The 25,521-nt window shown below is 33.4% G+C and overlaps 1 protein-coding gene across 3 annotated transcripts in view; it reads left to right on the forward strand.

Moving 5' to 3' along the window:
- Positions 1–25,521, forward strand: part of SYT1 (synaptotagmin 1) — a 509,772-nt gene that overhangs the window by 141,841 nt on the left and 342,410 nt on the right. The window contains exon 2 of one of the 3 annotated variants that reach the window (XM_011374705.2): positions 20,583–20,595. The exons of the other annotated variants lie outside the window; for them this stretch is intronic. The gene's annotated coding sequence lies outside the window, so the exon portion shown is untranslated. The remainder of the gene's footprint in view (positions 1–20,582; positions 20,596–25,521) is intronic. 3 annotated transcript variants of the gene reach the window in all.

Here is a 25,521-nt window from a genome sequence, read left to right on the forward strand (position 1 = left end):
GTACTAGCAAAAGGCATCAAAGCAAATCGCAGCTATTAATACTAAATTACATGTATGGAATTCTTACTTGCTTCCTGGCACCATGATAAACCTTATGTTCTTTTTCATTTAACCCATTTCCCATTTAGAAAAAAAGTGCAGCTCGCTGCCAGCATTAATTTTACATAAACACGCTCTTTGGGGCTGAAGCAAATCTGACTGGTTTTCAACGTGAAGATAAAATATAAAAACTGTTCTTGTAGTTATTTCTAAACAGAATTTGTCTCTAATTCTAATGTAACAGAAATGTATACATAAGTTGGATTCATCAAATGAATCTTCAGCTAAATGTTCAAGAATGATGTTAACATCATGTGTAGGAATGCTACATTTTCTAAGATTTGACATTTTTAGCAATCGAGAATTACTGTATTTTGGAGATGGAAATACCGCTACTAAAAACAGAATGCTATAAATAGAATGATGTCATTTGTTTCCAAAGACTATCGCTATACTAGAGCAGTGAGAAAATAATGATAAAAGCGAGACATTTCATGGCAACCTTTGGGTGTAAAGTTAGGATTGTAATATAAAAGTTATCTTATGGTAAACACTGCAGCTGCAAGCACTGCCAGCAAGTATTCTTAGGGCAAACGAGAAATGGGTTAATCGGTGTACATACCCTATAAAGTAAAATAGCATAATCATTCTCATTTTACTGATAAAGGCTGTGCCTAAGATCACCTGCCAACCAGAAGAACTGAAAATAAATACAAATGCACAACTCAGACTCTAAATGTAAGGTATATTGCTTATTTACTTTAGAAAGTCAAACCAGTTATACTTTGGTTATTTTATAATTTTATAATTATAACTTTAAATATTTAGACTTTCAACATTATGAATTTCCATGTGCCTTAACCTATAGCTCTTCTTTGTTTTCCCAACAATAGCAATTCTATTTGTCTCATTATCCTCTTATTCTTTCTTTCACTATCATCTCATCTTTTCTCCCTAACTCAGAGTTGATGTTTTACTCCCTAGGTACTTCAAGCTCGGCCCAGAGAAGGCATTCTCTACATTTCATGATATTTTGCCCTTCTTGCTGTCAGAATCCTTTTCCCTGGATTCACAAAACTGAGCTTCAATAATATTTCCAAGATTTTTAGACTTGCTTTTCAGTATCTATGAATAGAATACTGCTGTGTAGAGTCTGAGGCCTGTACCAGAGGTTTTATGGGCTTCTTTTTATTGCTAGGTGAATACTACGGCATTCCTATTACTCTAGGTTAATGTTTCTTTATCCTGTTCTTTCAATATTTTTTTAGTACAGTGGAGAAAGAGGTTGAAAAATCAATAGAATTAGAATTGAAAAGAGACCATGACAAGATGAAAATTGGACAGAAACAAATTAAATGTTTTCTTTTTTCCAGTTTAGGTTCAAGATTAGATTAGGGGTCTCTAAGAAAATAAGAGAATATCTCACATTTATCCATCCTAAGTCCTGACCTCGCTTTGATTGCCTTCCATGGAATCTTCCATTTCATTCTGAACAAACTCTCTTCTCAAAATGATGTCTTCTTATGTGTTCATAACAGGGACCAAGTTGTCTGTAATAAGATATTTTCCACTGTCTTCATTCATTAATATAATACCTTTGCTACTTCTCGATGAGAAAGTAAGGAGGGGAGGCATTTATATCTGAACCACTCCCCCTACACACACACTTGTCAAAGCCCACTAAACTACTCTTTATTATATTCCTTATTAAATGTGAATTCTTGATTAAGTTCAGTGTCTCCTATAATGCCTCCAAGATACCCAGATCCTGATCTTTTTTACTCTCACCCACTTCTTCTATTCCTGTATTACAGATTCATAGAGTCTATTCAATTTTTAGGCCATCCCTGTGGATGCTTAGATTTTTTTCTGGACCCTATCCTAACCATTTTATCTTTTTATCTATCTTTTCATTATTTTAATCTTTGAAGACAAATTTCTTCTACAGTTAGAGCTTCTTTAATGTCCATCTAATTCCCTCACAGTTTTATTCTGATGACAATGCTTTCATTTTCTAAGTCTATTTGACTTCTTCAAAGAAAGAATGAAAGCATTTTGGACTACGATCATAGCTACAGAGATGGTGAGAGGTAGCTAGATTTGGGCCATTATCCAATCATTGTTGAGAAATTCCACTAGAATTTGATGTCTATTTCTTTATTATTATTAAATTTATTGGGATGACATTGGTTAGTAAAATTGTGTAGGTTTCAAGTGTACTATTCAATAATACATCATATGCATTCAATAATACATCATATGCAATAGTAGCCTAAAAAGGTGCTTTAGGATCTAACAAGAAACCTAAAGTGAAAAAGCATCTTTTTTCTCGTGAAAAGGAGGTTAAAAGAAATCATTGTCTTCAAGAAATAGAGACATTTAATATTTATTGCATTTTTTTATTCAAAAATATTAAATGCCTATTAAGAGCCAAGTACTCTGCTAGGTATTAATCATTCTATTGAGCACAAAATAGATGTTTTCCAAAGTATACAGGTAGCTTAGAAGAAAGATAATTCAGTAGTGTATTACAAGAAGTATAATGAGTAATTTGAGAAATTACAGAGAGATATGAGAATCTTTAGCATGAGCATGCCATCCATTCTAGAAGGCAATGACATCTGACATCCAAAGAATGGTAAAGAATAAACCCTATCCTAGTGCTGGGGAGAGAAAGTTGAAAAAGACAGTGCTCCTGACTTCAATGAACTAAAACACAGGATTATATATGCTTTCTAGGAGGTCTTACTAGAAACAGCCCAAATAACATAGGAAGAACTTTCAGACCAGTGGCTCTTAACTTTGCACTTAAAATTCACCTGAGCTTTTTTAGAACAAAAGAAAAGAAGAGGAAGGAAGGAAGGGAGGGAGGGAGGGAAGGAAAGAAGGGGAATAAGAAGGAAATGGAAAGGAAAGGGAGAGGGAGAGAGTGAGAAAGGGGGGAGGGGAGAGGGGAGGAGGGGGAAGGGGAGGAGAGGAGAGGAGAGGAGAGGAGAGGAGAGGAGAGAAAATTCCTATGCTTAAGTATTTACCTCAAACATCCTGAGTTAAAATTTCAAATTGTGGATCCTAGGACTCTGCATTTTATAAGATCGCCAGTGACTCTTATATATAAAGGTGATTAGGAATCATTGCCTAAGATTTAAACATAGGTTTTGAGAATAGCCTGTGGATGCTTTACAACTGCAGATTCTCAGAGCATACCTGAGAACTCGGAAGATCTAAAACTAAGAGGTCCAGAATCTTCATTTTTAGAAATCAGTCAAGTTAATTCTGGCTCAAGGTTAGGTGGACCACATATGGTTAAGCTGTGCTCTAAAATCTTACAACATTATCTGTTATAGAAGATGACTATGGACTAGACATTGATTTAAGTTTAAGAAGATTAGATCAAATCACCTAAATGGTGTCTTACTTCCTTGGCCACATCTAGCTCAAGCCATCTCCTGCTCAAGCATTACTAAGCAGGTACTGCTCTGATATACAAATAAGAAATCACATTTCTTTGTTTATACAAAAACAAGTGTATGTGAAGCTTTCAATGTAAAAAGAAGCACTTAGGCTTTTCCATTTATCTTATTTGTTATTGTGACACTTCTGAGATCTATATGGTCAAGTCACCATTATATAGCTCTTGCTTTCAGAAACAGCTGAGAAAAAGAAAATTATTGTAATATTTCCTGGTTCTCTGTAAAGTATCTAGGCAAAAACTGACAATTTTCTGTAGACAAGTCTTAGATCTTCTGAGAAAAGTGTAATATACCTTGTAGCTACTTCCCATGCCTTTTCCCAGACTGTCACCTCTGCCTTGCAGCCAGAAAGGTAATTTTCCTTCTGGGGTTTCTCATCGCTCTTCATGATGAAGTCATCTCCTTACTAAGGCCTACCATGCTCCATAGGACGTGCTCCAACCTATGTCCAGCCACATCAACCTTCTTTCTTTGCTTCATCAAAACGCCACACACTCTTTCTGCTACAGGGCTCCTCCTGCCTCACACTCTCCTCTACCTGGAGATCTCTGCCATCTCTGCTTGCTTCCAATTCAGATCAACTAACGCTCACCTTTCACCTGTCAGCTCAGGAGTCACTTACTTAGAGACTCCTGACTTGATTCTTCGTCAAGGTCAATTCGTTTTAACACTATTTCCGTATTATACAGTGCTTTCTGAGTGTTATGATATACTCTTTCATGCGTTTATTTGCTTAATGTCTCCGTAACTAGACTGAAAGCAAAGACTGTAACTTTTCATTCACCATATTGTCTACCCATAGTAAGTGTTTAATAAATATTTGTTGAAGAAGTAAATGAAGAGTTTAGGTCTAAGAATGAGAGTCAGGTCTAAGATTTCAATCCATTCGGTAGATTCATCAAATATTTATTCAGTATTTGCTATATGCTGAACCCAGTGATAGGCACCAGGAATGCAGAGATGAATTAACTGTTTGGGAGCTGTTTTAGCCAACTTTCTTGCAGATAGATGCAGTCCAATCATCCATTTATATAAGTGGTAAGCCTTTCTCACTAATTCATCTCCCTAATTTATCTGCAAGCAATTTGGGCATATTTCATTTTTTCTTTTTCCCGCATACCTAGCCCAGTTCCAGGAGGTTTAACTAAAACGCCTAATCAAGTCCAATTCTAGAAAACAAACCATAACCTCAGATCAATATTTGATTAGTATATGAAAAAGCACTTTTTTTTTTTTGGATAGCTATAGAATGTACAAGCTGGCAAAAAATATTAGGAGATTAAATAGTTCATTTCTTTTTTCTTCAACAAGAATAAGATTCCATTATTATATCAATTTTGTTAAAAAAATCAATCTAGGGTATTTTGACAACTTCTAGGAGAAAAAAAAATTCAAATACTTTCATCAGTAACAACTCTATTCATAGTAAGAATAATTTATTTTTTCTTAAATATAACCTGAAGTCTATATTCAAATGTGGTTACCACACTTTTCAAATACTCAATACTATTTAGAATAATGTTTAGAGTTCTTCATATCAAATTTAAGTTAAAAGGTTCAAAATTAAGTTTTGCTCTAAGTTTATATTACATAGACCCGACTCCATTTTAAATGTTTGTAATATTATAGTAAGTAACCAATTTTTCATTGGCTTTTATTTTTTTGTTTAACCATCACCTCAACTCACACCTCCAAATATTCTTTTTGACAATTTCTTTATCTGATTATCATCTTTGCTGACTCTGTCACTTACTACCTGACTAATGGTTTGGACTACAAGAATCAGAGCCTAAATAGCCAAAAGAATTTAAAAGTGTATTCATTAAATAGACTTAGCCAATAAATATTATATTACTCCAGTTTTATGCAGTCAGCAAATCTACATCTAATGGACCAAAGTAAACATCATAAACCGTGTTTGTTTAAATAAATTGAAGCTACAGTTGCTGGAAACCCACAGTTCAACATGAAAGCATTTGTTCAGAGGCTTGTGTGAGTGGCACAATAATATTCTTACTCCATCATGTTCATCTTTTATAGAAGTAATCTTCCATGTTCATATCTATTGAATACATGGTGCCAGTGTTTATTTTTGCCACGTGAAGTAGGCTAAGATTAGCTACACTTTACAAATGAAAAGAAGTAAGAAGAGGTTACATGACTTTGCCAAGGTCGCACAGTGAGTACATGGCAGATCCAAGATGAAAACAAAGTGCAGTGAGCCATGGTGCCTCCCTTCCTGGGAAATCATTTATCAAACACTTATTCCAAATCAAGATTAATTGGGTCAGATGATAGTTCTTCCCTCACCAAAACACATTCAACTAATATAGCTGAGATCTGTTATTTTGTATTACCATTATAAATAGAGTGTGTAATGAAGAAAAAAAAAAACCACAAAGTTAAAAGCAGCAGTTCTTTCCCTCCAATTAACATCAAAGATTTCATAGCCTTTCACTATCATATCTATGTGAAGTAGGGCATTTATAGAGAATTTTTCCATGTATTATGTCCAGATAAAAGCTAAAAAGAATAGGTTTATGGCTCTTTGATGCTCCAATCTCATTTGTTGTCTCTAGAATTAAAGCCGCATCAAGTGTGTTTTCATAAGCATTATGTTTTCCTTTCAAGTCACATTGTTCCTATTTAAACAGCTGTCCTCAGTTCTACCTCTATCATTCTGGTTGTAATTATATTTCAACTGAAAACCATTGTTGCACTTTTATTTATAACTTGGCAAAGAAGAGCAACTTAAACTACATAGAGGTCAGTTTTGCAGAACTGGCATCAATTAAATTATTTACTAAGTGCACCAGTGTCAGAAATATTATCCTGCAGTATATTTATAAATTTAAAGGGGAAAAACTCAATTACAAAATCCATGAGCATTAAATGGGTAGCAATGCTTTCTGCAACTTAATTTAAAATGAATTTTTAAACTGAATAAAGGTTGTTCCTAATCATGTCACAGAGGAGGCAGTGATTATAAGTTCCTTTATATGCTTAGGATTTAAACATCTATAATTGGTCTCCTATTGAATTTGTAACAGCATAATAAATAACTCCCAATTAGGCATAATTTGAGAAAATTATTAGTTCTTATTAGAAGGATAGGATAGCATGATGGATAAAGGCCACCATAGATCCAAATTTCACCACACACCAGCTAAAATCACTTTGGACATTTGAAGAGACAAAGCACTGGTCTTTAATTACATACTCCCAGATATAGACAACAGGCTTAGTGTGTTCATATTAGTTCTCTTATCTCTATCACCCACTTTGAAGTTACCAGCTGTGAAGATTCGTTGACCTATTTGAAATCCCCAATTGGAAGATGGAGGAAAGTATAGAGACACTATAATATTTCACAAGATTTCCAAAGGTGATTATAGAGAAAACAACCTCAAGACAGCTAGTTGAGACCTAGGAACTGTTATACTTTCTCATAAGTAGATTTTTATTTATAAGATGTAAGAAAAATATTTCAGAGCAGGAGACAAGAATATTAGAAATAACAGTAATATGTATATTTTATAATTATTTGTATTAGGCACTTATTTTATGCCAGGCACTGTGCTAAATGTTAAGAATACAGAAATGACTAATCATAGCTCTTGTCTTCTCAATCTAATGAAATAATTAGGCATGTAAGCAAATAACCACAATGGAGTAGTTAGAGTCTCTAACTGAGGCATGTAGATAAACCGAGAAACAAGTAGGATAGTTAGGGCACAGGGAGAGAATAGTGAGTTTTACTGAAGAGATAATGATTTAATTATTTTTCAAAATATTTTTTTTTCAATCATAGAACTGGTGAGCAGGAGTTGTGAGTAACGTTGGGGGACCCACATTAGGAAATATATAAGAGTATGACACATTGTGGGTAGGGAACTTCAATCAACATAGTCAGAACGTGTTGTGAACCAATGTTGGAAGAAGAGGTTGAAAATGTAAAAAGGAGATGGGGCTGACAAAGGCCCTGCAAGCTCTGCAAAGGAATTGCAGATTCTTGAAATTGTTTAACTTGAAAAATTGACATAATTAGACTGTACTTTGATAAAAAAATAACTGTCAGCAAGGCAGTAAATATAACGTGAGGCATTAGAACTTAGAAACTAATGATGGGGAGTCTAGTAAGGAAGCCAGGGTGATGGTCCAGGCAAAAGGTGTGACAAGTTCATTGGGAGTGGTTAAAAAGTAATTGATTTGAAAGCAAATTGTTTTTATTGGAAGAATAGTGCAGCAAGGTTGGCTATGGATAACGAGGAAGGGAGAGGCAGCTAAGACTTCTTTTATCAGTAAGAGGAGGTCTAGGTTTAGGTCAAAAGTTATGGCTTTTCAAAGTTTTTATATTCATTAAATCCTTTATTTCTTACGATACAAATTTTGAGCAAAAGCCAAGTGCTAGAGAGAGGAGAAGTTCTAGAAATGGATTTCCTTTGATTGAATAGGGTCAGCGAAAGTCACAGAAAGGCCTAGAGTTTTAAGAACACTTGCCATTTGGTGGTGGGAGAGGGGCGGGGATAGGTGTCTAGAGCTGAGCAGAAGGGCCGTTCTGGAAGGAAAGCTACTATTTACAGGTGTGATCATTTAGCTTCAATAAGCAAGATCCAAGCTGGGTTCTTTAATATTCAAAATATTTCTTTAAAATAATTTGGAAAATATACATGATAATCCCGGTTCCATGAGTTAGTAGGTATATGACCTCTTGTGAGTCACTTAGATTCTCCCTTACACTCAATTTTATTATTCTTAAAATGAGAGACTGACACCTGCCTCGTAGAAGTATTTTATGGTCTCCTCAGCACATAGTAAGCACTTTGTAAATGGTAGGTATTTGTCAAATTCCTATTGAAAGTAGGACATATATCAGTTAAATTAGAGTTGCTATATCCAAATTTTATATTCCTTTAAACCTTGTTTTACTTCTTTATTCATTCAGAAAGTAGTTTTTGAGCATCTCTCCTATAGCAAAAACATCTGGGGATACAGGATTTCTGGTTATGGTCTGAAAGTCTAAAAGGAAGAGAAATGCAGTCAAATAAGAAAGGACAATATAATCTCTTAGTTTATCAACATAATGGCATAATATTTCATTAATGTGTATTCTGTTAATATCCTTAAAATAATTTACATTTTTGGAGCGGGTATTTCTTAAAACTGTTGCAGAAATTTGAAGACCAATTGTGTTACCCAAAAGGTAACTAGTTTGAATTATCATCAGCAATCCCAAAATTATGTTGCAAAATTTAGATGATATAGCTACATAAATCAATTTATACAGTAATGATTAATATCATAATTAGAATAATTGCAAACATTATAACACAGAGTGTCTAACACAGTTGGTACCCATGTATGTAGATGTAATGTCAAGAGTAGCCAACATGAGACATTATTTCCATAATTCATCTGCCCAGTTGGTACTATGTTACTTGCTTTTAATTTTGCTAAGCAAAATGCCATGTGGGGCCTTTTTTTTTTTTTTTTTAGAAGCAGAGAAAACCACCTGCAGCATTTTTTTGTACTAAACTCATTCAATGTCAAAGAAAGAGAAAATTGTTGTCCAGAGAAACCAGAAGCAAAACTTGCAAGTGAAGTCAAACAAAATACTAGTCAATTCTTGTAATATGTATTAAAATGCTTTCATTTTTACATCCCATTTAACAAGTAGGTTTTTCCTGTGATACAAAAAATACATTATTTTTTTTCTCTCAACACGTCTACAAATTGTTTTTGTGTAATATACTGCACCATAGGATACCTACCCAGAGAGCTGATACAAAACATCATTTTGAGAAACAAAAGCAGTATCAATTTATATGGCAAAAGAATGAATACTACATTCCAAGGTGATACAGGATCTGACACTTCAAATCTAAAATAAATTATTTAGAAGGCCTACTGTCTTTTCTCCCTGACCTTGGTATCGACAGCACTTGTGACCTCGAATGAAGTGCAATACTAAGGATGTTCTTCATCAGGATGAATTAGCAGTTTCTTAATGTATGTTTCTGTGATCATCAGTTCATTTTCCAATGTGTAATTTCTGTCTCTCTAAGTCAATTTAACAAGCAGCATGTTGCGAATGTGGCTCATTTCATCTATGCCTATGTGGTCCGAATTATGTTGCTGCAACAAGACCACCTGACAGATTTTTGAGCCTAGGAAGTTGTCCATTTCAATGAACAGAACACCTAGGACATTTCCCTGTCAGGATAATAAAAGTGTGCTTTGATTTGCCTCCTCTCTGAAAGAGAAGAAAATATTACGTACTGTTAATATCAAGTCAAGAAAATTTTTTTTCAGAATGCAAATCTGAGCAGGAACTGCATATAAAAAATAAAAAAGAATCTATACATTCTGGAACTTAGAGGAGTGTACTTTCTCTTTTCCCCCTACATTGTAGCGTATGTGTCTTTCCTAATTCTACCAGTCCTGTAGAAAAATAGATGGACACATTCATGATTTTATATTGCAAATATTACCTGATGTTACCTGTCCATAGAAATAGGTCTGGGTTTCCTGTGCTTTGGAAAGGAAAAACTTTGAAGAAAATGCCTCATTCTAATGTTTAAATATTGTTTACTTTATGAACCCTTTGATGAAACCTGCAGTGTTCAATTCCTCCTAGGCTGGGGCTGAACAAGGCTACCTAATGGGTGGTAAAGGAAAAACACAGTGTCATGAGAACTCCAAACGATTTCACAAAGAATTGATGCAGCTTTTCAATAATATTTTAATGACATTAGAAACTGACATTGCCTGGTTCTTAGTCAACATTGATATATGCTGGACTTTCAATGTAATTACACATGTAAACCATAGCTTTTCTAGTTCAATTCGATTTCTCTATGTTCTATTCTTGATGTATCTCTTTTTGTTAATGGTTTTTGTAAACCTATATCAGAAAGGAAAAAGAGGAAAACACTGAAGCAAATCTCCTTTCAACTATAAAAACATCCCTGCAAATATATGAGGGCATTCTTTAGATATACCATTTTGTATGGTTAAGCTTCACAAACTCATCTCTGCAGCAGGCTGCACATTTAGCCGGGAGACAACTGAGTTATAAAATTGGTTTTGGACTATTGAGAAAAGAAATGGAGCTAAAGGGTAGAGATTCTATCATGAGCCCATAAAATAGGAACTTTTCCTTCTGGTAAATTTCTCGAATACTGGTTTATTTTCCTTTATATGGATAATGATCATTATCAAGACACCTCACACTTTATCTCCATGCACAGTGGCCGTCAAATAAAATTGTGCATATATATGAGGCTAACATCTTGCAAAAAAGCCCTTTCTTTAAAAAAATCCAATGATTACAAAAATAATAATAGCATTATACAATTTGGGAGATGAAAAAATGAGTACCTACCCCCACCAAAAAAAAAAAAGTCATTTTAAAGGTGAAAACTACTGTCCAAAGAGGCTGATTTGCTTCAAATAGGAAAGTTCACTGGTAACAGATGAACGGACAGTGCTCTCATCTTCCCTTAGAAAAGTATTTTACCCTTCAGTGTGTTGTATCACCTGATAATAGGAAAGGATTTAGAAAATTTATAATGCCCAAATCTAGGCTTTTTAAGGAAATAATTTACCATAGCTCATATTTTTAATTTATCTCTCAAAGAATTGAATTTTGTCTAAGTAGCCAACATTTATTAACATTTTTATTCTGTTGCCAAAATAAGTGTATTTCTTATATTTTGTTGTCCCTTGCAATTTTTCAAGAACACCTTAAAGACTATCATTTTATTTTGCCAGCACAGCTGTCCAATAAAGTAACTATTTATTTTTGTTTTGTTTTTTTCCCCACTGAGGACACTGAAAAAACAGGAGGTAAATTAGAACCTTACGAAGTTCACAAAGCAAGTCACATATTAACAATGAGTGCCAATGAATTTACAGAAGGGAAAGAGAGAAAACTTACTTTTACCAGATATGGGCTGATTTGTACTCAGCTATAGAGAGAAGCTAAATATGTTATTTAATTCTCTGTGAAGAAACATTACCTCAGTTCCCTAAATGATATATGGAGTCTCAGGGTAAATACTTCAACTGAGGACTTAAAACCAGTTAGAGGCAAAACTGGGATTGTCATTTCAAAAAAATGTTGGGTCTTCTAGAATAATGGTTCTCAAAGTGTGGTGTGTGGACCCCTGCAAGACCAAAAACCTTTTCAGGAAGTCTATGAGATCAAAACTATTTTCATAATAATACCCTTTTAAATCTCATTGTGTAACAATTTTACAATGCAGTTTTCCAGAAGTTACATGATACGAATGTGTAAAACAATGACTCTCTTTTCACTAATATTTTTTTGAAATATAGTTATTTTAAAAAACATGTTAACTATATTGATGTGTTATAGATTTATTTGTTCATTGTTATTTTAATAAATTAATATTTTACATTTCTTACCTTTAATCTCTAATAGGTTATATCTTTGTAGATGTAATTCACACATAAATGCTCTTTTGGAACCCTCAATAATTTTTAAGAGTGTAAAGGAGTTCTGAGACCAAAAAATTTTGAGAACTAGTATGCTAGATGAAGCTTCCTCACTGAGTAAAATTGGAAACTACATTATACGGCAAAACAGCCCAGGACTTTCAAACGACAAGAAAAGCTAAGTGCACATCAGTCTTAGGGCTGGAAATGACCTTTAGATAAAACCTTGCTGCCATGTCATTTATTTAACTTATCCTAGAAAGAAATCAGTAATTATTGTTCTTTTCTTAGAGGTCATGAGTTATAAATTGTCACTAGAACCAGGTATTCAAGTCTAACTCGTGGCTTAGTTTCAGCAAAGGTCTCAAAGACCAAGAAGGAAATGATAAGTGATAAAACCCACACATACCAAAGTGAGGGGCTGGAATTACACAGACCTTTCAAAGCCAATTTTTAAAATTGGTTTGACAATGCCTCTCCTACTTGGATGAAATAAAAGGATAGAACTGGAAGAAACCAGGTTGTTGGAAATTGAATAACTTCTTTAAGTATACTTGTCAGTATTATCTGAGTCTTTATGGGGGAGAGACGGAGAAAGCTTGCCTCTCGCATGAAACCTAGAGAATGGGGCTTTAGAGAGACCATCACGAGAGCCTCGTCTGTGACTTATAGAGTCTCTGGGGCCCCATGGCTGATGCCTGATTCAAAGCAGGAAAAATCTAAAAGGATATCGTGACTGGCTCAGCCCTCAAATGAAGGAGCAAGAAGAGGAGACTTAATGACTGACTCACAGAGGGTGACAGTGCCAATTATCATGAGCATTTCCTCTAGGACCAGATATCACAAGAAAAGCCTGAAATTGTTATTTTTAGTAACTCTTAATTTTTAAATCACTATATATTTTATAGTTCATAATAATACATTTACATAATTGTATTATTTCATTCCTATAGAAAAGTTACGAGGACAGTGCAAAGAACTCTCCATATGCTCTTTGCCAAGATTCAGTAATTGTTTATATATTGTGCCATTTGCTTTGTCATTTCCTTTCTCTAGTTCTATTAATCACTCTCTCTCCAGGCACACGCGCACGTGCACACACGCACACACACACACTTTTTTCTGTACCATTTGTCTGTAGGTTGGAGACATCATGCCTCTTTAACCTTAAATACTTCACTGTGTATTTCCTAAGAATAAGTGCATTTTCTGGTATAACCACAGTACAGTTATCAATTTCAGGATATTTTTTATTGATACCATAGTATTATCTAATCTACAACTGGAATTGTTTCAAATTCTTCCCAAGAAGACTACCTGGAAGGGCATCTTGACCTCACACAGGGGTAGAACTGCTCATTTCCCAAAGGTTTTGAGAAGTTTGAAGGGTGAACAAATGAAAACGTATAGGTCTTTAACCTTGTCCTGAGTGACTAGCAAGAATTCTAGAAAATTGATGTTGGGGATAGAAAGGAGTCATTCACTAAAGACCAATTCAAGAACTTATTTGCTGGGCAATGGGGCTGAAAGAGAACTTGGCCAGTGAGCAGGAAGGCAAATTCAAGGATGGGTTCAAAAGCAGCCACCCCAGACTCCTGCACGTGCCTTCTGACTAAAGTCCGATTCGATTGCAGAACCCAGGGCTATGCTGCTTCAACAAGTAGAGATTGTTCCTTTTAGTGGTCAAGATTAGCTGCTACATTATTATCTGGTGCCAGGATTTTGCATGACGGTGTGTTAAGGTAATCTGTAAGGTATCTTTATCATTCTCAAAAATATGGAGGCCTTTATTCATTTAATAATCACATATTAACTGAATGTTTACCTTGTAAAGTCTTGGACTAGGAATAAATTCCTGATCAGTCTCTTCAACATTCATTTATTTGTGCATTTACTCAACAACTATTTACTGAGAAGTATAACATTCCATACTTTCTTGATGCTAGGAAAACAGAATTTGACTAAAATAGGCAAGATCCCTGCTCTCCTGGAAGTTGCTTTCAGGCGTACATCCTGTTGTCTTTATTGAGCTTGACTATGATCTCTGCAAGAGGGATGCTGCAATGATGTTATATTATGTTGTACACTATAGTTTTTCTGCTGTAGTGATTAAGGAAGGACTTGTATCAGAGAATGAAGGTAAAGGAGAATTTAGTCCAGCTCTGTTACCTGTAGTGATGTGTTGTCTGCTTGAAGTCCTTCTTGTCGGCTACGTATTTTATTTTTTAATAGGTCCAGGATAATGGGTACTTAATCTTACATTTATTGTGACATTTTGACAATCAATTGCAAAGCAGAACACATTTATTTAAAATATGCTTATAAGATGCTTCTTTAGGCAGATAGAATTTATACAATCAGAAGGTATAGCCCACATGTGTATCAAAATTAATATTTTGAATACCAAGTGCGAGTATTAATTTTCTATCTAAAGTTCTATGCATGGTTTTACCTTTAGGCAGATCTGATTTGTCTAGAAGTATTTTGACATGATACATGTATTAAACACTCAAGCTCGAATCAGAGTAATTTTCTCTTGGAGGCAAAAAAATTACATTTACTTCATTACTTTTACTTCAGCGTGAATCATGAGCCTCATCAGCATGATTCCATTTCCTCTAAGTTGACTTTAAAAACTCTTAAACTCAAAGCCAAAATTTAATGATATTTGCTTGTTAAGCTTTATAGAAGCATTAGGGTAGCCTGGAAATAATGCTTAAATTATATTGAACCTTAGAGTTTCTAATAGCTGTTTTTAAAGTCATCAGAAACTAATTTTAAAACTTGCTTCGGGAATGTCATTCTAGACACAAGCCTAGAGAGAAAATTTAGAAGTACACTTTGTGTCAGAGTTCTGACAATTAATTTACATTATAGACTTCTTGATTTCTTAATCATAAATAGATATGTGCATATATACATATATGTATGTGTATGTGTACATAGATATGTTATATACACATGTATGTAGGTTTGTTTTGCAATGTATACATACACATATATGTTTATGTGTGTGTGATAGCTATTCGGTGATAGAAATTGATAAAGACTGCCTGATTCTAGAGCTTTTGTTCTTTTTTAGTGCTATACACTATATTTGTATAAGTGACCTGTGAGAAGGTTGGTAATATTGATGCACATAAACGTTGCTGGGGAAGTTTATTCTGATTTTACTGTTGAGAATTAGTTTATGTCTATACGTGAGTATACAACTATTTCAAAATGAATCTTCCCCTCAGTGCTAGATATAAGAAACTGAAAATCAATAAAAAAACAAAAAACAAAAAACAAAACCTTGAAATGTCTTTAGCATGTAATAGTGAAGAATTATGTTTTAAAGGCTTGATTGGTTAATTGTATGCATCATGCAGTTTCTCCTAATTTTATAAGGAAGTATTACTATTCAAGTGTTTTAGATTGCTTCCTTTTCTAATTCTAAGTTAACATATTGGCTATAGCAGTTTATTCTTGTTTGAATATTTTCAAGAAAGAAAACGTTATTAACCCATTAAGAATTATATCTGTTGCATAAACATATTCCAGGTACACAAAGTTATTATTGTTTCCTGATCAAGGAGTCTTCAGTGGCTGGTTATAGAAATGAGGAAATGTAGACTCAAATAAGTAGTCATATTCTGTAGGTGTTTAGTATATTTGTATATTGATCACTTAAAAAAATGCCCATTCTCATCCATTTAACATATTCTTTCCTAAAAATAAAATGCCATTTTTGCAGTAAGGAAAACAAAAAGGCATATTAAATAAACCACTGTACTTTTATTTTATTGAATCACTTGGTTTATTTGCCTGTTTGTTTTTAGCTGATATTTAAATCTGTTTGAAAATCCACACAGCATTAAATATCAACGTGTTCTTTTTACCCCATTTTATAGACCTTTTGAAATTATTCACAAAATAATTTAACTTTAATAGTTAGAAAAGGCTTTACTCTTACTGTGTGGTATTAAAATGATTTAAGTTTTTGCTGTTTTGCTGTTTTTTTGAGCATAATCAACTTTCCCCTGCCTCAGGCCATTGTGCTTCCTAATCTCTCCACCTGGAAAGTTCTTACCTGGATCCTCACACAGCTGTCTTCCTCAGTTTTCTCTGGTCTCTACTCAGATTTCTTTCCAGAGTGGCCTTTTATGACTACCCTACCTTAAATAGCCTCTCCTGCTTGCCTCCTGCTTAATTCTTTTAAGTCTTTCCTGCCTATAATTTTCTTCATAGCTATTATTACTACCTGGAGTTATATTGATCCACTTTCTCATCAGTTCCATGAAGGTAAGGACCTCGTCTACTATATTCGCCTCTATGAACAGTGCATATCATGTTAAATGTGCTCAAAAAAATTTTTTTAAGTAAAATAAAAAATATAGATAGATGGTAAATATAGAGATAGAGATATAACCTAACCTCTATTGAATGAATACAGAAGGCAAGTTGAAAACCAAAAGATTTAGCCCTGTGACAACCACACACACTTAAAGCCAATTTATTATTAAACAATTATCACACCCAAAGTGTCTAAACAAAAGAACTTCTTCTTTCTTATGAGTAGTCAGACTAAAACATAATATGATGGAAAGAGATTTGACTTTGGGTGGTGAACATACAATGCAATATACAGATGATGTATTATAGAATTAAACACTTGAAACCTATATAACTTTACCTACCAATGTCACCCCAATAAATTTAATTTAAAAAAACATTATATAGGTATTTTAACTTGAAACAATAGAAATAAGTTATTTAAAAGCATAAATTAAAGCTATATTAAGATAAATTCTCTTTGCAATAATTAAAGGTATAGCGCCATACAATTATTTTATGTTTTCTTTAAATAAATATAAACCAGCTTAGCCATGGAATTCACATCAAGCATTGGGCAAATTTTAATAGTCAGTTGCCTATCTGCGGATGGATATATCTCTTAATACATTACCCGACATTTGAGCTTGCCTATCTCTTTGTGTAGGCATAGTATGAATTGATAAAAATCTCCATATGTCATCAGGATAAAAGAGCAAAAGAGGCATATTGAATACCACCAAATCCATAAAATGAGATTATTGCTTGCTTGTTCAAGTAATATTGTAGAAATATATGGTTACTTTTATCATCTCAAAGATGTCTCCATGAAAAATGTGTCAGAACACTTCAAAAAATTAATGTAGTTTGTTGACGGCCATTTTAAATTTCCTTTCTGTAAAGTTATTTGTGTTCTACTAGCCTTGTCAGACTTTATCAGATTTTTCTTTACTCCAATTGAAAAATACATGTTATTTTACAACTAATATTATTGTTTTTCTTCTGAAATTTTAAGTGTAAATGCTGTAATATAATATGTACTCCTAGCCAGCCTAATGCTTTAGAGATTCAAAATTCAAAAACACAGAATTAAACTAATGAGGACAGAAGTGATTGCTATTCAAAGTTTCTTTCCAGAAAGTTAGAACATACATATTTATTTCAGAAATTCTAAGCTCCATGAGAGTGAAATCCATGTGTATACAGTGAGCCTTTATAGCCATAGCACATAGGACTATATCTGCACATAGACACTCAATACATTTTTTAAGTTAAAAATATTGATGTTATATCAATGACCTCCCCCCAAAAAAATAAAAATAAAAAATTATAATGCAGTATTAGACATTTGGGTATTAATGATAAGTGGTTAATAATACAGTCTTATTTTTGGTCTAAAATGTGCCTGTTTTTCTGAATATAATATTGGGAAGCAATAAAACATATCACCATGATGACTGTGTAGTTGGGTGAAGATTTTGTGCTTTTTCTTAAGTAAAAGCTAAATTTTACTACTGGCCTTGTCACAAGAGCAATAGTATAGTTGAAATCAGAATAAGAAATAGAAAATGTATGTAGGGGTTCCTGACATTCTGCAATAAGTAATAACAGTAATAGATTTTCTAAGAGCATTATTTCAAAGGACTCATATTAACAGTAGTCACACAAATATTTCTTTTTTCTCTATTCAGTGGTTGGAACACTACTCTCTTATTCGAGAAGTTATACAAGATATATTTGGCTTTTGAACTCCTACATGGTAGTAGAATACTTTCTCACTTCTAGGTAATTTCTACTAATGCAGATATCAATTATGCTTTCAAACTTTTCAATATCTCGCCCTTTTGTGCTACAGGTAGTGCAGATTGGTTTTGTTTTATAGCCTTTGTTAATGCATTTGCAGATTGCATTGAAAGAATCTGACAAAATTACTCCACATCAGCCTCAACAGTGTGAATAGTTTTTTTTTCTTTTTTAATCTACACACTGCACTAGTGTACTACATTGTACAAATCAGTAAAAAAAAAAAATTAAAAAAAAATTAAGTGACTAATGTTCGTTCTGGAAAGTTGTAGTGTTGGAGAAAATATATTTTTTCAATGCTTCTCAAAACTCAGCAAGAGAAAAGGTAAATAAAATAGAAAATGAACCAAACATATACTCTGCCCTCTTCCTGCCATCCAGATTCAGAAACATTTACAACTTCTGACTTGGTGATTAATTTAGCGTCACTCGTAAAATTAGTGAAATTAAAATATTTCTCATGCATGTAATGCTATTCTCTAGCTAATGAACCTTGAAGGAAGTTTTATTTATATAGATGTGCTAAGTGTAAACACAGGAGGTTATATGGTAATTAGAAGTTAATTAATTATAGCTGTAATAAACGTTTCTTTAAGAAGTCCTAAGGTAACATTTTGCAAGTAAAGATAATTTTATAGCCAACTGTGTTATCAAGATAATGCTCTTCTTTACTCAGTCATGTGTAGAACAGTAACCTTAATTTAATGTTATACTGTTTCTAACCACCTGCATAGCATAAATTCTAATAATTTAAGTGCCATCGTGTTTAGTTTCTATGTCAGTCTTGCTTCACTGTCTATGCTTTTATTTTTCCTTCTTGGGTAGAGGTTGTCAGTGTCATATAGAAGAAACTATAGGAAATTTTGTGATTTTAAATCAGGCAATGTCTTCCTCTTCAATGTGTCAAGATTAAACACTTCCATGAAAGAAACAAAAATGTTATACACTTTATAATATACTTTAAATTTTTACCTTACGACATTTTGTTATATTTTATTCAAATGTTTTTGTAGAACAAAGTTAAATAAAACATTACCTAATCAAAGGAATACTACCAAATTGCTTTGCTGTATTGATCTTCTGAGAAGAACAATTGATCTCTTGAAACAGCTGCATTTGCTCTATGTTGAATTCTGCAATCTCATTCTGAGGTTGTCTACAATACGGTCCAATTTACTTTTCTTGCCTGGTTTCTCTCCCCTTTAATACTTACTTTATTCTTTGCCATACCAACCTACTATGTAGAAATCAAACATGCCCAGTGCTTTTCTTCTTGTCAAAACTCATACAAAGAATGATAATCATCCAAGTACCATATGCCATTAGGGCTTTTTTGCTACTCCCTACTCTGAGTTTTAATTTGCGTGCATAGAGAACTCATCAAAGTCTGCCTTGTTTAAGAGTTATGATTCTGTTCGACTCTCCCTTCTCCACTATGTCTTCTGTATTAAAATTTCTTGAGAGCAGAAATTCCTTGAGATTTCTCATTTCTTATGTGGAACAAGGCTTGGAAAGTACCTACTCCAAAAGTCTTAGAAAATCTATTACTGTTATTACTAGATGGTATTTATATAGATAGATGATGGATAGATAAATAGACACACACAAACACATATATACCATGATTCAATATATAAAAATATATTCCAGAAATAATAAAGCATGCATAGTTAAGTATGGAATAAATAAAAGTCTGGATGGTAAAAATATAGATATACATGTGTATATGTATATGTTTCAAAAATTTTATATATACATATTTATGAGTTAATATATACATGTATTATTTCAGAAAGAATAAAGCATGCATAGTTAAGTACAGAATAAACATCTAAAATTTAAGGATTTATTTACCTAAGTAACATTTGTTAAAATCAGCTTCCTCAATAAAACTGAGATTTATTGAAATAATCATCAAAATAGTATTATTTGCAATAAAATTAACTATTAATGCCACAATTATTTTATGCCTCCCATGTTAAAAGTCTATTTTCAAAAGTCGACAGGAACATTTTCCTTAGTTTAAATAGCATATGTATTTTATTATGTACATTCTGCAAATACTTCTGATCAATTATAAATAATATAAAATTTAAAGTCATAGTAGATTATACTCAATGTTTTAATTGGGTCTTCCATGTTATTTTATTGGCACTTGCTTCTTTTTCAATAAAGAAGTATGAAGACTATGTGACATGGAAACAACCTCTTAAGATCATGGGTAATCTGTTATAGCATATCAGAACATTCAGGAGAATTTTCTCTTTTGGGCTTGAAAGTCCCTAATTCATCAAGTCAGTTGGCTCTTACTCCATGTTAAGGTGACAATCCTTGTCAGTTCCCTATCATGTAACTTTCATGTTAAACGCATCATACAATTAATCCTGGCTCTTTCTCTAAGAACATGAAAGGAAAGTGAATGAGTACATAATGGGCAAGAGGCTAAGGTATGAGGGGTAGCAGTTATCTACCTGGAAAAGAGAAAAAGAGAAAGAGAAAAAGCAGGATAGTATAGAATAAGAATAAGATTCTGCTATTGGAATTCTTACTCATGGGAAATGTCTACAGTCTCTGCCTATAGATGGCAAAATGTGTCCTATACCCCTTTCTTTTCTATCAAGAGTCATAATTTTATTGAATTATATAAGCTTTACATAAGGCTTTATGAAAATAGGTTATAAATCTAAATAAATGTGATGAGATATAATTGAATATGATTTCCATGCCCTATATAATAACTAAACACCTTATAGAAATCCAGTATGTGCACATAAAAGCCAAGAGCATAGCTAGCGTTAAGTCTGAGTAATATTTCCATGATTCAACTGCATTACCAAATTGGGAAAGTAGATTTTTAGTGAAAGGATGCTATGTAGAGAAAGACTGACTGGGTTCTTCAGTAGTTTAGTTCAACGAATATTTATTTAGAACTTCATATATGCGAGGCAAGGTACTAGGTACTGTAAATCTCCTGGAGAGCTTCCATTATCATGGGGTTAAATAACAACAAAAACGGACTTTAACATAATGTACTAAATGTTGTAACAGAGGAATGAATTGGCATTTTATGGACAGGGACCTTTTCTTCTACTTCTTTTTGTTCTACACAACTCCTAGAATAATACTATAGAAACTCAAAAACATTCGTTGAGATGTACCTAAGAGATGAAACTGTAGCTCCACTTGGGGCCACCTCTAGTGTGTTGACAACAGTACTGTGATTTGTATTCAACCAGGAAAAGGTCTGTGCTTCCCATCAACTTCTGCCAACCAAGTTTTCTATTTCTAGCATTTAAATGATATCACTATGTGGACATTTTAGTTCACATTATGATTGTTAGTGAAATTAGAAGTTCATGTGGTAGATATTACACAGTCTCCATTAAAGTCTGTTAAAGTGAATTATTATATGATTATTTTCTGATTCTTCCCTATACCAAGAACATGGAAGTGATTTTAATAAAATCAGCTTCTTTTCAAAAATGGCATACCTTAAACTATAACTAAAGAAGAAATTACAGTGCTAGGAGAAAAAAAATTCACTTGCTATAGTATGTAATTACAAAATAATTTTAATTTCAAATTGAAGGTTGATCTCTTCAGTTGAGTTTTCCATCAGTGGGCCCAACACTCAGGCTCTTATAACACCTGCCTAGAGTCCTACCTCCAAGGAAATATGCCTAAGTAATAAATCTTGACCATATTCTGTCAGTAAAAATCAGTTGCCATTCACTGACAACTATGTTTTCTCCAAAATAAAGTTTTTGTTTTGTTTTTGCTTCTAGGATTTTTAGAATTAAAAAGGTTCTGTGCACTTAAAGAATTGAGAGTGTGGCTATTTGAGTTAACATGGACAGTTATGTTTTCAAGTCATCACATAACATCTTAAGCTATCCCCCTGGTGTTTAGCTCTTAATTTAGATACTCATGTAAATTTTGTTGACTCTAAGGGAAAATGTATCTCTAGACTTCCATGACCATACAGTTTTATTTCTTGCCTGATATAATTCTATGTGAACTATGTGGATCTTCGGAGTTAAAAAATAGTATAACAAATGTTTTATGCTTCTTATAAATATATACTGAAAGTAATCCCACAATATTAAATCCTCATATGTTTAATATAGGAATAATGATATTCAGGTGAAAGTACCAAGAGAATTGATGAGTTTTTAAAAAGTTGCATGTTGAACATTCCTTGAAAGGGCTTCTATTTTTAAGGGTTTTTTTCCTCTAAGAATGGATACATTCAATTAATATTAGAAATCAAAGCTACTTCAATAAATCAGTTAACCCAGTATATTCCCTTAGGGTGAGTATTGTATTACCCCAATCTAGTCTGATGTCTATATTTGTACACTCTTTTTATTTACAGGTAAGGAAGGCAGAGATGAAATTGATGTCTTGAGAATAAGGTTAACATGAGAAATTGCTTATTTTCTATTTTATCTCTACATTGTTCTCCAAGTAAATGTTAAACAAAGGAGACTGAAAACCATTTCTTCTGGGCTATGGCTTTGTCATGGCTGGCCCTGAACTTCCATCTTGATACCTTCTTATAGTGTGCTAAACTAAACTCAAAATATACCAAAGCACTAAAGTTGAGCCAATTAGCATAGAACTATAATCTAATGCTATATCTTAACATCCCACTTATTTGTTCAATGACACTTTGCTAGGCTTGAATTTGTAGCAACTCAAGGCTTAAATAAATCATTTTCTCTCCTTCAACTCTAAATCTACATATAGGATTGCTGTTCCACTCTCCCCACCCGACCTAAAAAAATTGGAAAGCTGTGTCAACTTATGTTCATTTCTTGTCATTTCGCTAACATCCTATGTCCTGGGTAAACGCCCTATGTCCTTAGGGCCCTTTGTAAAGGTATTTGGTTGGCTTCTTTTTGTAAAGGCAGAAACTATGCAAGTATCTATTTTATCTCAATATTCTATTCTCCACAGTCTCTAATTGTTGGAGTACCAGAATCTGTATAGAAATCAATACCCTTTGAAAATAGTCCAATTCTTTTGTGTTCTCTCCCTTGTGCCTTCCTTTTTCTTTTCTTTGTACTTCTAGCTGCTCACAGAGACACAAATTCAGCCATCACTGACCCTCCAGCTTTCTTATAGGGATATTGCTACCAAGAGTCTTGATTTGAACACAGAATTATAAGAAACATTGTGGTCTGTTCTGACAAAGCTGGAAAAAGTGATCTCTGCTCACCTCTGCAGTGAATCAGACTGAAATGAAAAGCTTAGTTCAAGTCATAGTTTCAGATGCCTTTAAGGACATTTGACTAGAACGTTCTACTTAAATAAAAAAGAGGTATACGTTTTATCTCCATGTGATTGGTCCTTTGCCCCTCTTCTCAAAAGTGCCTAGGTAAATAGGACAATGAGAAGAAAACAAATTAAGGGCTTCACAGGAGTCCCAGGATCACCAACTACACTTGATGGCCAAGAAGTCATTTGCGGGGAGGAGTAGCTTCCAATCAGTATTCCGGTTCATTTTCTGAGTTCAAGGTATATCCTGCCCATCTATCAGTAGATGCATGTTTATTGAGCCTTTATGCATTTTAAGTCACACAAATTACAGAACGTGGCCTCTTCTAGTTGTCAATTCAAAGTTAGCATAGATGTAACTGAGGAAAATAATGAGATCATGTATAAGTGAGGGCTGAATTATGTGTCTTAGAATGTTAACTGCTCGACAGGCCTGCAGGAAAGAAAACACATGAGGAAGTCAGTGTTGATTATCATAGGCTTCATGGAGGTGTCAGCAATTTTGTCTGGTGGGTCTTGAATTAAATAGCTCTTCATGAAATTAAATATATATCCTAAGAGTTTCTTCAGCTTTTACTTTTCTAAGATAGGCAGTGTCAATTCTATGACCTTATATGAAAAGAATATCTACATAAACTCCTGCCATTTTCTAGCATCTTTTGAACACTCTTCATCACTTGGGGACCCTAGCTGTGAAAGCAGGGAGTGTGTAAAGTCACTCTGATAAAAATAAAAAGAACATGAAGATTTCTATATCTACATGCTTGTATCAGTAGTACATGTAAATGTCACTTTATACATAATAAAACCATAAATAACCTTTTGCATTCGCTCTTCTATATTAAAGTCTCTTTAAATGGGATTTATTTTCCATTACTTGAATAGATGCATTGTTCTTTTATTTATCTTTTCTATTTTTCCCCATTTCTCTTCATTTAAAACTCATATCAGGCTATTCTCCTCTATAAAAATGTTCCCAGTTGCCCATTTTAATAAACAGGATCATTACAGAAAAAGAGCTGGAAGGCACCTTGGAGAATCACCTTTTTTCACTCTCTCATTTCACAGCTGATAAAATTGAGGTCAGAATAGATTAAATGATTTGCGTAAAGTCACACAGTAGATAGAGGCAGAGGCCAACTAGGATTATATGATACTAAATTTTACTTTTGTCAATATACAATATTATTCATTCAACAAATATTTATTCATATAGAAAGTACTATTCTAGGGGCCAGAGACTAGTAGAGGCTCCTATAGGCATAATTCTGCTCCTGTCACAAATGATTCTTCAGGGTTTTTCTCTCTTAGGTATGCTCACTATGACTCTGTTATACCTTTTTATTTCAATAATTTTATTTCTTCATGCTTTGGTAGTGTCCTTATCTTTACTCAGTACCAATTAACTTCCCCAAGCTTCTAATTTAATTAATTCCCATCCTCCTTTTCAAGGTACAAACTGGCTGTCTTGACTTAGTGCAGTTCTGTCTCAATATCCACCCCCCATTCTAAAATAATTATTTTGAGTATAATAAAAATGTTAAACATGGTTGAACCCAGTATGTGATTATTGTAACCCCGACTGCCAACAAATGTTTTACTGTGTTTTGATTTGGATAATAAAGTGTCACAATAGAAAAATGAGTAGACCCTTCATCCTGCCTTTTTTCAATCTTGGTTGGTAAATATTTGCTTCTGTCATAATGAGGACAGGCTGGTAGACTTAAGCCTCCTAAATGGTGGTCAGCAGTTATACACAAAAAAGAAAATAGGAAAATCTCTTTGCCTTAATTATGAGGCATAATCTTTTGGCCTTTTACCTATTGAGGAAAGTCCATATTCTGTATTATTGCCTTCCTACCAGCAACATCATAGGTACCTATAGTGATTGCATTTATATATGAAACATTTGTTTATTTATGGAAAATCTGTTTGTTTACTCTATTACAAAATGAATTATTTTCCTTCTATTGCCTAATATTCTCCCATAGCCATTCAGATAAACATCATTATCTTTTATAGTTATAGGCAGAATGAAACAATCCTGTGCTTAATGAACAAAATAAAAATATCCACAGTTCAGTGTTTCGTAGAGATATTGAAAAATGGCTCTTCACTATTAATTTCTTTAAATGTAGCTTTATAGTCTCTTTTT

The sequence above is a fragment of the Pteropus vampyrus genome, unplaced genomic scaffold (genome assembly GCF_000151845.1).
Source record: "Pteropus vampyrus isolate Shadow unplaced genomic scaffold, Pvam_2.0 Scaffold9, whole genome shotgun sequence".
Classification (NCBI taxonomy): domain Eukaryota; kingdom Metazoa; phylum Chordata; class Mammalia; order Chiroptera; family Pteropodidae; genus Pteropus; species Pteropus vampyrus.